Source organism: Apteryx rowi, unplaced genomic scaffold (genome assembly GCF_003343035.1).
Source record: "Apteryx rowi isolate R43461 unplaced genomic scaffold, aptRow1 scaffold_254, whole genome shotgun sequence".
NCBI classification, from domain to species: domain Eukaryota; kingdom Metazoa; phylum Chordata; class Aves; order Apterygiformes; family Apterygidae; genus Apteryx; species Apteryx rowi.
In genome coordinates this window covers 63061-76143 of record NW_020448908.1, presented here as the reverse complement: position 1 = coordinate 76143, position 13083 = coordinate 63061, and the positions used below count along the sequence as shown (strand labels likewise).

At 49.8% G+C, this 13083-nt stretch overlaps 2 non-coding genes across 2 annotated transcripts; one reads left to right on the top strand and one right to left on the bottom strand.

Moving 5' to 3' along the window:
• The first annotated feature begins 12283 nt into the window (after positions 1–12283).
• Positions 12284–12356, top strand: TRNAV-CAC. The gene has a single exon. It is a non-coding gene; the product is annotated as a tRNA-Val (tRNA).
• A 299-nt stretch (positions 12357–12655) lies between these two features.
• TRNAG-UCC lies at positions 12656–12727 on the bottom strand. The gene has a single exon. It is a non-coding gene; the product is annotated as a tRNA-Gly (tRNA).
• Positions 12728–13083: the final 356 nt, after the last annotated feature.

Here is a 13083-nt window from a genome sequence, read left to right as displayed (position 1 = left end):
AGGTCATTCAGACAAACTCGCCTGTGCTTGGTTGAGTTTGTGCTCGTGTCTCAAGTAACAGACTCTCAGCTGCTGAAGCAGCTAAAAGGAGAATATTGAAAAAATAAAGCCTATGCGAACTGAGTAAACAAGAAGCTTAGGAACTGGATCTTTCAGGGGCTAGAGCAGCCTGTAAGCAGAGTTTAAGAGAAAAAATAAAATAAATAAAAACAAACCAGCAAACCAGAGTATTGGAAGCAATATTTTCATAAGCATTAAAGTAGATCCCATGTTCCATTTTCGAAAGCGGCTTTAACACTTAGAAGTCAAAATCACATGACCTTCCAATAAAATCTAGGATTCTACGGCCTTTAGATATTTTAAATGCTGTTTCTCACAATACGACAAGTTGCCGCCCCAGTGAAATTACCAGGAAGCAAGTTTGAAACAAACAAAAAGAAGTGCTTTTTCACATAGCACATAATTAAATTTTGAAGCTCATTTGCCACAGGATGCTGTGTAGACTGAAAGTATAAATAGGTTCAAGAGGTTTTAGACAAGTTTATGGAGGTTTGGTCTATCAGTGGCGATTAAACTTAATAGTCTGGATGCAACATCCAGGCAGTCCTTGCAGATTGCTGGAAGCTACAAAACTAGAGCTAGAAGAAGCCTTATTCTTTATATGGCGTATCCTTGTATAGTGTCCTAAGCATCTTCCTCCAGTTACGGTCAGAGATGGGATACTGGGATGGGGCACCTCTGCTGTGGATCAGTCCGATCGTGTTCTTGTTCCTAAACACACTGTCAATTATTGTTTTAGGATTTCAGASGGATCTTTACAAACAGTCATTTAGGAACTCTAATCTTTAGTGATTCTCATCTCATTTATTCTGCTGCAAGTAAGATGTTTTTGCCGCACAGACTAACAGAATTGCACCTCTGCAGAACTCACCTCACATGGTGAATTCCAAACAGTTAATTTGGGGTCATTTGGCACTGGATTTGACTCCAGTATCTGCTCTGTAGAGAGATTCCAGAATAAAGTGGAGAAAACGAGGCTTTAGATGGCACAAGAGTACACATTGCTGTGTAACAAGACAGTCAGATTCAGGTCCCACCACATTTATTAGAAACAAATCCAGAAAACCTATTTTTAGGAAATGCCTACCTGCCCTTCCCAGGAGAAAAGTAAACTGCATATGAGGAAAAGCGTAGGGGCAAATTCTGCTCTCCTATGCAGTGGTGTCAGTGTGAAGCATCTCCGGCAAGCAGAGAGTCGMTCAACTAGTGCAGAATCAGGCCGACAATTAGTGAGCACTAAGGTCTCACAGCGCTGATTGGAGAGGTTAAATCCAGAGAAACTCCACTGATGTGGGTTGAGTTACCACAAACTGATACTAATACTGATCTGACTGGGGCTACCTGAGGCAAATGCCAATGTTTGGTCACTGTATATCCAAGACAGAAAATAGCAAGCCTTGGCCCATTGGTATCTATATGTTTTGTAGCGTTTTGCTTCTGGTAGAGGATAGCGATGCTTCCACAGGAAAGACGTGTCCCTTCCAATATATAAGATCAAATGACTGATAATTGTTCTGTGTGTGTAGGTACATGTCCCTCTCACGGGGCATCCTGGAGACCATACTGGTCCAAACCATAACAAGCTTGCTCTGCATTTATTTATGTCCCTTCTTCRTTCCTCTTTCCCTTCTATCCTTATTTCTCCTCATCCATATTCCTTCTCTTCTGCTCTTCTCTTCCCCTCTCTCTCTGTCCTGCCCTCCCTGCACCCACTCCAACTCAAACACCCAAGCCTTTTTTTGGATGAAAATGATAAAAAATAAACCCCTTGTGAGGAGTTGCAGTATGTGCTCTGCCAGAGAGTGGTCTTATTCATTAAGGTAATGGTCTTGTATGCATTTGGGCATGTTATCAGTAACACTCTAAAGGGAAATGGACTACTTAAACCTATTATATCACTGCTTTATTCACCATGTGCTGCCATTTACCTCCTATATGACGCTGGGCTCTAATAGCACCAGTTCTGAGAAACCCTGCACATTAGCCACAAGCAGCTCATTAATCCACTGTTTCCATTCTTGCAAAAAAATGGGCTCCAACCACATGAGAGCTCAGATGCCGAGTGCTCAGCCAAAAACAAAACAGCTTTGTTGTGCCAGCAGCTCTGAGGTAGCCCCAAACAGAACAGCACTTTCTGCTGATGAGGCACAGAGGGATCCGAGGGCTGAGGGCACCGGGATGTGCACTGGGGAATGGGACAAAGCTGCCAGCCTGCAGCTGCTGCAGGAAGACTTGGAGAATCCGTTTTCYGGGGGCTCCAAGCCAGACCAGTGTAGCCTTCATTAGAGGCAGGTCCTGGCTGTTGATTTGAGCTTTGGCCTGGCTGCAGCTCAGTCCCAGGGTATCAATTGTMCCAGACAGAAGAAAGGAAAGAGGAGGCACCTCTGGAGCTCTGGGATGGGGAGCCTGTGATCAGACAGGGGACTGAATGCTTCAGTGTTGGTAGAATGAATTCCGAGCAGGTACAATGAGACCTTCCTTGAGAGTCCTTGAAGAAAATGAAAGGCCCCATGTCCCAGCCCTGAGCCACAAATCTCTGAGCCTTTTTGCTTCTTTTCAAACACACAGCAGTTCCGGCATAAGAAAGCAGTCACATCTGCTTCATCAAGGAGAAGAGCTCTGCTAAGGGCCCAGGCTTTCTCTCCTTAGTCCCCTGCTTGCACCACGCTGAGGAGGCAAGCTGCTCCATCTCCTGGCTGACTGCGCTCCCTGTCCAAGCCCACTCTGTCTCAGGGCAGAGCTCACTACAGAATGGTGCAGGTGTCTCCAAGCAAGCTTATTTCTGCTGAAACCTCCAAGGCTAACAAACAAACCCTTCTGATTACAGGAAGGTGCAAGGCTCGTGGACAGGAGCTTGCATAAAAACAACTGCTCATCCATGTGGGAATAATAAAAGAACATCTGTGTCCTCAAAACAGACACAGACAAGAGGAACAAGAGGGAACACTTTTTAATGACTGGGACTTCAGGAATCTGGGATCTGTTCCTCTGGGGCCCCTTGGGTCACTTTTTCCTGTTTTACCTACCCAAATGGCTGCTACTCCCTAACTGCAGATCCCTGCTTTCCCACAGGACAAATGGAAATACAGAGGCAAGAGGATCTGGTCAGGGTCACTGGTGGAAACAGGAGCAGAACCCAGGAGTAAGTGCAGTATTTAACAACCCCTCTCTGAGCCTTGCAGTATTAACTACTCGTTCAATAATTCACAGCTCTGCTGTGACCCTTGTCAAACCATCCACCCTCCTCTTCAAAGTTACGGAAAGCTGTTGCAGAGGCAGTGAGAACTAGAGATGCAAATGTTGACCTTGAGGACCTACAACATGCTGCTAATGCCTGCGATCCCCTCCTAGCCAAAGAGACCCTTCTTCCAACTGGAGGGTAGAGATTCAGGAACCCACAGAGGAAGGGGAGCTGAATACAGGATTCAGCACTGGAGATGATGTGGGGAAGGACTAATCACAAGAGACTGTCATCAAATGATTGATCCTGTCTCCTGATTCAAGATCCCAGCTGCTGCTTCTGGCCAGCCAGCAACCCCCCCTCCCCGCAATCACTACCTGCCTTCCAAATGTGCACAGTTCTGTCCCACTCCCAAAGTCACTGATGTGCACGTGTTGCTTTTTTTGGGATGGCTTAATAAAAAAACTTAGCAGGGAAATAGGGCTTAGGAGATGTGCAACTGAATTCATTTCTGCTCTCAGGCGAGGACTGAAGGCATGAATGAAATGGGAGGCAAGGGCTAGAGGGCAGCTACTGGTGGAAGCACTCCTGCCCGGCTGGGCGATGAGCTCTGCTCAGGAGAGCCAGACAGTCACACAGCTCACACTGCCCAGGGAGACCAAGGCTGATAAAATACCTATTGCCAAAAGGAAATGTGATTACAGGCCTGATCCTGTGCCCTGCCTGTTTCTGTGTCTAGGCAGGATGGGTCACAGCGAGTGCAAAGCTGAGAGGCACTTACAAAAGCATTTAGTCTAACACAAAACATTCTCTTGGGGCACACAGGGGATGGAGCAAGGCTGGACGGACTCCTCTCCATTGAGCTGAGTTTCATTGAAATCAATACGTTATTATGGTAGTGACTCCAGCCCTTAATATTCTACCTCTGAACAGTATCATGTTCGTGCTGAACAAGGAAAACTTAGGCTAGGCATTTGGGAAAATTCTTTGCAGTGATAAGAATAGTTAAGTCCTGGAACAGAGCATTGGGAATGGGATACAATTTCCAGACAAACCTCTTTCGAAAGRGATGCGGGGCAGGGAGGGAGCCGTACGGCAGCAGGATGGGACTTCTTTTCAGTCCTATTCCTGGTCTAGTGAAACACATATAGAGCAGAAAGTTTTACAAGTGCAGCTGTGTGATCTTCTGACAGCTCTTTGAACAACATGGGTGACAGGCCTTGGCTTCAGGCTATCTCTGCAGCTTTCCCACATCTCTTCTCCAATTCCTAGCTGAAGCTCACCGGCTAACTGCCATGTAAAACAGAGCTGCAAATCCCCTCTCCCCCACCCCTTGCATGTCTCTGCCTCTCACTGCCCCACCTGAGGCCTGTTTTCTCTTTTGATGCCTCTAATGAAACTAAGTGGCTACAACCAGAAAGTTTCCACTTCCTGCCTCTGGGCTGATTACTGCAGAGCTGACACAGGCAGCATCCTGCGCCGGAGCCTCAATGGATGGGAACTCTCAGGGGAGGGGATAAAGTAATGCTCCGTGCCCTCTGCTCCTTGAGCACCATTAGAGTGCTGCCTGCCTAACCTGGCGACCTAGGAGAGCAGGACCTCGCCAGCCTGACTTCTGGGGCCAAGGCGTCTGGAAAACATGCGCTAGTGCACGGATGCATGATATCCTCTGCAGTCCTTGACGGCTCATCTCCCAGGCTTCAGTATCCGAGCCCAGAAAAGAATAAGCAGAGTTCCTCTATCAGCCTCGCTGCAGCAAAGTCAGCCTGTGTTGCTAAAGGGGGAGCTGGTCTCGCTTGCTATTTTTGTGCGTACTTAATACTGTCTAGAGACACTTCTCCACAGTCCTGGTGGACGGACTCCTGTTTATGCCTTGAGCTGGGACAGAAGGAGCAGCTGCATGGCAATGGTCCATCTCTTCAACCACTTCTGCCCAGCCAGCCTTGTCTTTGAAAGTTCCACAGCGTGGGGTGACGGAAGGGGCCAGCACTTGGGCCCACATAGGCCCTGGCTTTCCTGGTGACAAGAATTTCTACTAGAGATTTCCAAGAGTTAACTGAACTTTTCCAGAGCAGCCGCTAGCTTTCTGCCCGGCTAGAAACACTGAGGCTGTGTAAGCACCAGCTGAACTCACTAGGATTTCCAGGTGACCAGGACATCCTGAAAATCGTACTTTCTGGGTCTTAGATGGCAGGCTGCTGCCATGTCAGCCCCCTTCCTCCTCCCTAATTCAGGAACTGTGAGTGCGCACTCAGAACTTGTCTCGATAGCTCCAGGTAAGGTCAGTGCCAAATACCTCCAGGAAATAAACGATGTGCTCCTCASCAGTTCAAGCACGAACCAATTCATCACACACAAGGTTCACCCGCCTATTGCTCCTGGCACCTCTCCTGCAGGCTGCCCCTTGTGAAACTTTACTCCAGATTTCTCCTTTAGCCCATGTACTTTCATCCTGCATGTGAATCAAGGGCTTCCCAAGTAATCTCCTGACCCCTTGCAACTACAGCCCTRTTCTCAGCTGGACTTTGTCTCAGATCAGGGCTGGTTGACCCCACGCTGCCTGGCCCTTACACAGATGGCTCCTGGGTTACACTCTTACACCTCTGAGCTGCTGGCCACTCCTGGAAAGCTGGGCCTGTGACAGCAGGGCTCAATTTCCCTCCATATCACCTTGCTGACACGAGGGGAAAATAAACAAGATTCTGCTCAGCACTGCAGAGACCAACTGCTCCAGTGTTGCCAGGCAGATGGGGCCCAGGAAGGGACCATCTGTTCCTGAGCGAGGCCCTAAATTTCTCCCTGCAAGATCCTGGGCTGAGGATATCCAGAAGAGTTTGATGGGAGCAGAGGCACAGGGGAGCAGCCATGACCTCGATTTTTACTGCAGTCATTGGAGACTGGGCATCCTGCAGAAGAGAGCCAGGGCTTGGACCTGGATTCCATCGGCTATCAGATGCCTGCAGCATTCCTGTTCCATAAATTAATTTTCCTTCTCTCCGCACATCTCCGCCTTGTTTTCGTATCTGCAGTCTCTCCCACATGTGTGCAATGCTTTGGTACAGTATTTGTTCCTTGTTGCACAACCAGGCAGAGGCTACGTAGTTGCCCTGCAGCCCTCGCATCTGTCACTAACTCTGCCCTCTACCCACGCCGCTCTCCTTGCCCCAAAAGTGCATCCACCCCGCGCTAAGGCCATTTGCCAGATACCTGGTTGCTGACAGTTCAGCTGGCTCCTCCAGCACATTCTGATGACACTGGAGGGGGTTAAGGAGAGACGCGCCGGGGAGGCTGGAGTAATGCAGTTAAAGCTCAGGGAAGGGGCTGGCATCTCTGAGAGAGAAGGGAATGACATCTAGGCAAAGGCTGGAGAAGGAAAGAGCAATCTGGTGCTAGTCAGCATGTCTGGGAAGCTGGGAACATATTGCATTAAACCGATAATAACACCTTGAGCAGCAGCACGGTAGTTTCCATCTGGCCTCGTGCTGAGCTTGGTCTCTCTCATTTCTTCCCTGTTGCAGCCAGGGAACCCGAGGCATAGGTTAGCCGCAGGTCACCAGCAAGGCTGCGGCAGAGCAAGGATGAAACAGAAGTGCTTTAGAGCGAGAGCCGGGTGCTGAGAAGCAGCAACACAGCCTCTTGACTCTCCTTTCGCCCCAACTAGACCCTCCTTAGGCTTGGGAGGTGGGAAGGCACTAGAGCTCTTTGCTTAATTAGTAGCAACAGCCGAAGCACTTGAGAAACAAAAGCTCCTCTCTCTCTGCCCCACTTTTACTTGGGAGCCAGGGGTGGGGAGCAAATTGCTTGGAAGCCAGAAAGCGCCCTGGATCTTGTCACCATGGCTGCACAGACACAGCCTCCTGTTATCTCCAGAGGAACAAAACCCTCCTCCCACCCTCTCCTGTCTCAGCTGGAGCTGATAAAAGAAGAAGAAATAAACAAAACAAATAAAAAAAACTCAAAAAATACCCCAACCCAAACCATCAAATAAATATACAGGAAACAAACCTGCCTTTTGCAAAACATATTTCTTTCCACAGTGGCTTTTGGGTTGCTGGAGAGCTGAGGGACTCAAATGAGCACTTCAGGTTACAGATTCCATCTACGCAATATCAGGAGTTATAAAATCATAACTCAGAAACATCCCAGATCATGCTGCTTGCTTGAGAATGATGGTATCTAGCTATATATACCTAATTGGATAGTTCCGATTTATTTATATATACGGATGCGCACACTATTAAAATGATTATATATAATTTTTACGTCTTCTTGTTTGGAACCCGCAGGGATCACATCTGTAAGTTTTCTCTAAGAGCTGGAGCCTTGTCTTTTCTCTCTCTGTATTGCACTATGCGCAGGGAGAGACACTAGGGGTAGCAACAACCATGCAGAGCAGGGGAGCAGAATTCATCAGCTAATACAGAGGTTTGTGCTACCACAGCTAAACTGCTTTTGGTGTCGAGGCACCTCCACTCTTCACCGCAGTGTGGACAGGATCTTTAGAAAGTAAAAGAAAATGAAAAAGAAAGTGGGACTTTGATGTGTTCTCACAGCTAAAAGGCTTTAAGAAAAATCCCCCAAAGCAAATCAGCAAAGCAGTGAAAATTGGCAACAGTATATTTGTAGTTTGAGAGAAATTAGGACTGGCTTCCTACATAAGCGGGTAGATAATTTCACTTTGCACTTCATGCGTCAAACTCGGACCATCTGGCTGAACTCGAGCATACCTTCTAGCAACACATCTCATTTCTGCTTGATGCCTTCAGGGCCACCTCCCTAGGGCAATCGCTATTTCAGGTCTTAACTACACTGACTGTTAAAAAAGAACAACTTATTTTTAGTCTGTATCTTTCCAATATCATCTTCTGGCCACTGAATACTCTACTGTCTGTGTATGCATGTAAGAAGTTGTATGTTTAAATCAGCTTGTGATCTGCATGGGCCACTGGCGGGCAGAAGATGGCCCACAGAATGACTGCAAGTTTACCTGCGTTTTTAAAAAAGCCATTTACATGTGAACAAAGAAACGGAGGGAAATAAGAATAACTGATCATTCAAAGTTTAACCTCATTTTCTCCTTTTGGCAGTGGCGGGCACATACAGTCAGTTCTCTGGCTCACCCGCTTTTTTATTATCAGTAATGCTTGAAAATTTTGACTTTGTAATGCAATAAACATTTTGCTTAAATGATAAGTACTGCCTTTGTTTATCACTCCTCTTTGCAACTGTCAAAGTACATCAGGCTGTTCTTTGATTCAAAAAGCCTGAGGAACACCATATTAAATGATCGATTATGTCTCTCATCTCTTTTCTATGCCCATATTTTTTCCTATCAGTAGTTCTTTGGCCATCTGTAACTAAGTGTTACCTGTAGGAGTCCAGTCCGGGTTTTTGCCTCGAATACTTACAGGGGTGAACTCTTGCTTTGAAACTTACCCAACCTTCCTTTGCATATGGACTTACCTGGATAAGCTCATTTAGATCATGACAACAGCTTGCTCAGCCTAGCCTGAAAAGATCAGGCTCTTATTGATAGCTTTGAGCACACTGTTATCTCTAAATAAAGCATGCTGCTCTCATGTTCTCCCACTGCCAGATAAACATGAACATCTGCATAACTATTTTAATAACACCAATACTAATATTAATGATACTGGGGTGAAAACTGGGACTAGCTTCCAGTGCCTTTATTCTCCTGGGCAACCATCTCCAGGATCTCTCTCTGAAGGCCGTCAGACACTTAGATGTCTTTGAGAGCCTGGGTTAGGAGATCATTTTGAAGGAGCTGCTGATTTTGCCCAAACCCACCAATTGACAAAGAGCTGCGTGTGGGATTTCATAGCACATCAGGTGTTCAGGCTGGGTATGGACCTTTAGAAGAAGTTCTGAGGGAAAGGAATTGCATGCCCTGGGCAACACCGTCCCCTTCCACTCTGTAAGATTGACAAGGCTTGCGCTAGTGCTCGGGGGGACGCCATGGGTCAACATCATTGTCACCCCTTTGCCCCATAACCAGTTATGATTAAAGACCAGTTTCTCAAGGATGCAGGTGGCTACGCTCTCCTGCCCCTTGGTGTGGCAGGACAAGGTGGTGTTTCTTTCTACACAGCCGCTATTTAACCCCTCTGTTCCCTGCAGACCGTGTGGCCCCTTTTATGTATTAGCATCATGCGCTGGTTGTCGTATCTGCCCCTCCGCTCTCACTCACGTACTTACACCCCTCATCTCCCAGCACCCACCAACTCCCAGCATCTGTGCCACTCGCTTGGCCTCCTTTCCTTTATGCTGCTCCCCTCCACAGTCGTGTGACTGCTATTGTGCAGTCCCCGCCACACAAAAGCTAGCCTGACCTAATTTAAATCAGCGCTATTGAAGCCGTTCTTGTTTTATCTCCCAGCACAAGGGCTGTGCTCCCCATTTCAGAGGGAGCGCAAATGAATGGCTAATTGGGGGGGTATTGTGCAGGCAGCGTGTTGTCTCCCAGCCCTGATTGTCAGCTCCCCTGCTCCATGGTGCTCCGAGCTCCCTGCTCTTGCAGCAGCCACGCAGGCTCTTCCGGGAGCGGAGGGGAAAAAAGGGGAGAATGGGACTTTGCAGCCATTGCAGCACGTCAGACAAACAAAGCAGAGCATGGCCACATTCAGCTCACTGGTGAAAGGGCTGGTGGGGGGAGGGCTCCCTTGTTCAGAAGGGGCAGATGCTGGTGATAATAGTAGAGAATAACCAGCCTTCACCTCTAAATAAGCCCCTGCTTTCTTCTTCCTGAGCATTTATGTGACAGTGCTCCCTAGAGCTCTGGAGACTGCCCTTGCGGAGGGGGTGAAGCAGAGGGGGCTCGAGCAGTGCCAGCAGGGGCTGTAAGTCTTGGGAGGAGAGGAAGTGGGATAGGTCAGGGGCTGGGGGGGGCTGAAATGCTGCCAGCCTCTTCGTCCTCCTGAGCACAAGTCTGAGCAGTCACGGACAATCGACCTTTATAAGAAAAGTGAGACGGTCCCCGGGAGCCATTCCAGCAAGTGGCAACTGGCAGGAAGAGGGAGCTTTGTCTGAGCCCTCAATGCCACAGTTTCCCTGCAAGAAGGATCCAGAGGCCAGGACTCATCTACACTGTGTGTCTCACTTGGAAGATTCCTTTGGGAACCCAGACTTGCCGTGTCTGGCTGTGTCTGCAAACTGTGCTCAGCAGCAACTGAGGGACAGTAAAGTCACCTGTTGTCACCCAGGCTACCAGAGTCCAACACTGCCTTAACAAGGGACCACTGCAGTATTTCTTACCTATGTAGGTTTGGGAGTTAACACCAGCAGCACGATGTCTTTTGTCTAATTTCTGCCTCTGCCTCCCACACAGGTACTTTCCAATAGTTTCCTCTGGGGCTGTCTGGTCTGCACCTCTCCTTTCTCCACTGATTCTTTCACTGAAGTGAAAGAGGTCTGTAGAAGAAAACAAAAGTATTTGAACCTTTCCATTGACAGTTTTAGGCCACTACAGCTCCACTTGCTCCTGCTCTAGGGAGAAGACCGTCTCCCTACCCTGTGGCTTAAGTTTGCCCCCGCATGCTCAGGAAATGCACAATGCAAAGGCTGCTGCCACAGTCCTCTCCTGCACTCTGCCAAATCAGACTAAAGTACTGGCAAGTCCTGGAGTCAAGCCTCCTCTTGGCCCTTTTTAGGCCCATATGAAGAGATTAGCTTCAAAATCACAAAATTAAAAGCAACTGCAGTTCTTTTAGCTTTCATTTGGATTTATGATTCATTTCTCCCTTCTAGGCTTTTCTCTGCAGCCAGCAAAGCATAAAACACACTTCAATAAACAAAACAGGAAAAATGAAATTCTCACATCACCACCTGATTCCAAGGGCTGAAGTTATATGAAAAAAGGGATGATTGCCACGGGAGTGTATGAGTCGCTAACACTGCGCTAAAATAAAAGAAGAGGAACTGGCATATTCCTAGGACCCTGCGGGCTTGGCAACAGGAACTTTAACCAAAACCTCGGTGACGGGAAACTCAATACGCCGTGAGTGCTGGCGTCATGTCCGCGAAACCCTTGCTGTGTCCCAATCTCTTGCACAGCTCCCACTGCCTCGGAGAGACGCAGCTGCCGCAGGGAACCGAGTTTGGCCCCTGGTGCGTTAGAGGAGCTGCACTCGCAGGGAGGGTGAACTTCTCTGCAGCGGAGGGCAACCATCAAGGATCTTTTCCTGTTGCTCAGAAACCCAAGGCCGGTGCTCTCGGAGCATCCGTGCCCTGCCTGGATCCTCTCCCTCCCTCCTGAGCAGCTCTAGAGGGAGATCCACTCCCCGTCGCCACTATTCTACCGACATCTGGTGGCAGCCGCGCGGGGAAGAGGAGCCGCTCGCTCCAAAGCGGCCCAAGCGCAGGCCCATCCCGCCCTCCCTCGCCTGTGCCCGGACCCCGACGGCTGCCGTGGGCTGGGCCCCAGGGTCCTGCTGGGCCCGGAGGCTGCAGGCCATGCCTGGGCCCGCCGGCGGCTCTGCGGCAGCGGGGACCAGGGCGCCGGGCCGCGCTGTGAACTGTGGCCGGGCCCAGCGTGCGACCAGGCCCCGCGCGGCGCCGGGGTGTCCGGAGACGCGACACAGCCAGGTCGGGGCGCCGCTCGGGCCAGCTAGGCCTTTTCCTGGGGTTTCAAGCCGGGCTCCGGAGGCCTCTTTGGCTCGTGTGGCCAGGCTTTCTCGGCCTGCGGGTTCCTTTCAAGCCTTTTCCTTTTTTAAAGCCCTTTCTGAGGGGAAACACCACTGGAAGCGCCGCCTGCCACCTCACCCACAGCGTACGGCACCCACCTCCTCCTCAGCCGCCTTCTCAGGGCGGTGGGCCTCGGGAAGCGGTAATTAGTCATTCACGTTAATCACTGCGAAACTGCCACGGCGTTTCCTAGTGTTTGGGGAGGGTTTTAGGTCCTCGTGAAGTGCCCCCGGTTGGCGCTGAGGGTCGGATACGGCCCCGCCGCCCTAACGGTCGCTCGGGCTCGCGCAGCCGCCGCGCGCGGGAACATGGGGCGCCGCGCGAAAGGGTTAGCTATGGCGGGTTTCCGTAGTGTAGCGGTTATCACGTTCGCCTCACACGCGAAAGGTCCCCGGTTCGATCCCGGGCGGAAACACSTTGTTTTTGTCTTTTTTCCCCTCCTTTTTTTTTTTTTTTCCCTTCTAACCCGCCCTCCCGGCGTTTCGGCTTCCCCGGCCACGAGCTGGGAGAGAAATAAAGGCAACATGTGCCGCACAGCAAAGGCAGTGGCTTGTATTCCCTGAGCGGCTGGCTGGTGAGCGCCGGGATCCGGATCTGAAAAAAAAGAACCCAGCCAAACGGCGCGTTTTACATATAGAAACATTCTGAATTGCTTTGAGATTTGGGGAGAAGGAAGGAAAAAAAAAAAAAAATCAATGCAAAAGTACTGTTTGTTGCGTTGGCCGGGAATCGAACCCGGGTCAACTGCTTGGAAGGCAGCTATGCTAACCACTATACCACCAACGCGCCGCGAAAACRTTTCGCCCGGCCTCGCCCAGGAATTTTGCGCGACTGGACCCAACCATCCCCCCAGAGCCGCGGGGTTACACTGACCGATGAGGATACCGCCGGGGGAAACAAGGCGGCCCAARGACGGCATAAAGTGCTGCCTTAGGGGTCTCTCTCTGAGACTGAGGGGGGGAAGGATATCCTCTTTGAGTGTTTTTACCCTCTATCAGCCTCATTTCTCTGGTCTTCCCCTCTCCCTGGAGCGAATGGTTTCGCCCCCCCTCAGGCCGCTCTCCCTTCCGCCCCATGGTTCCTCCCAGTGACTCACTCCCCCCGCCTTCCCCGCGCGTTGGTACTTCCCCCCGCGCGCTCCC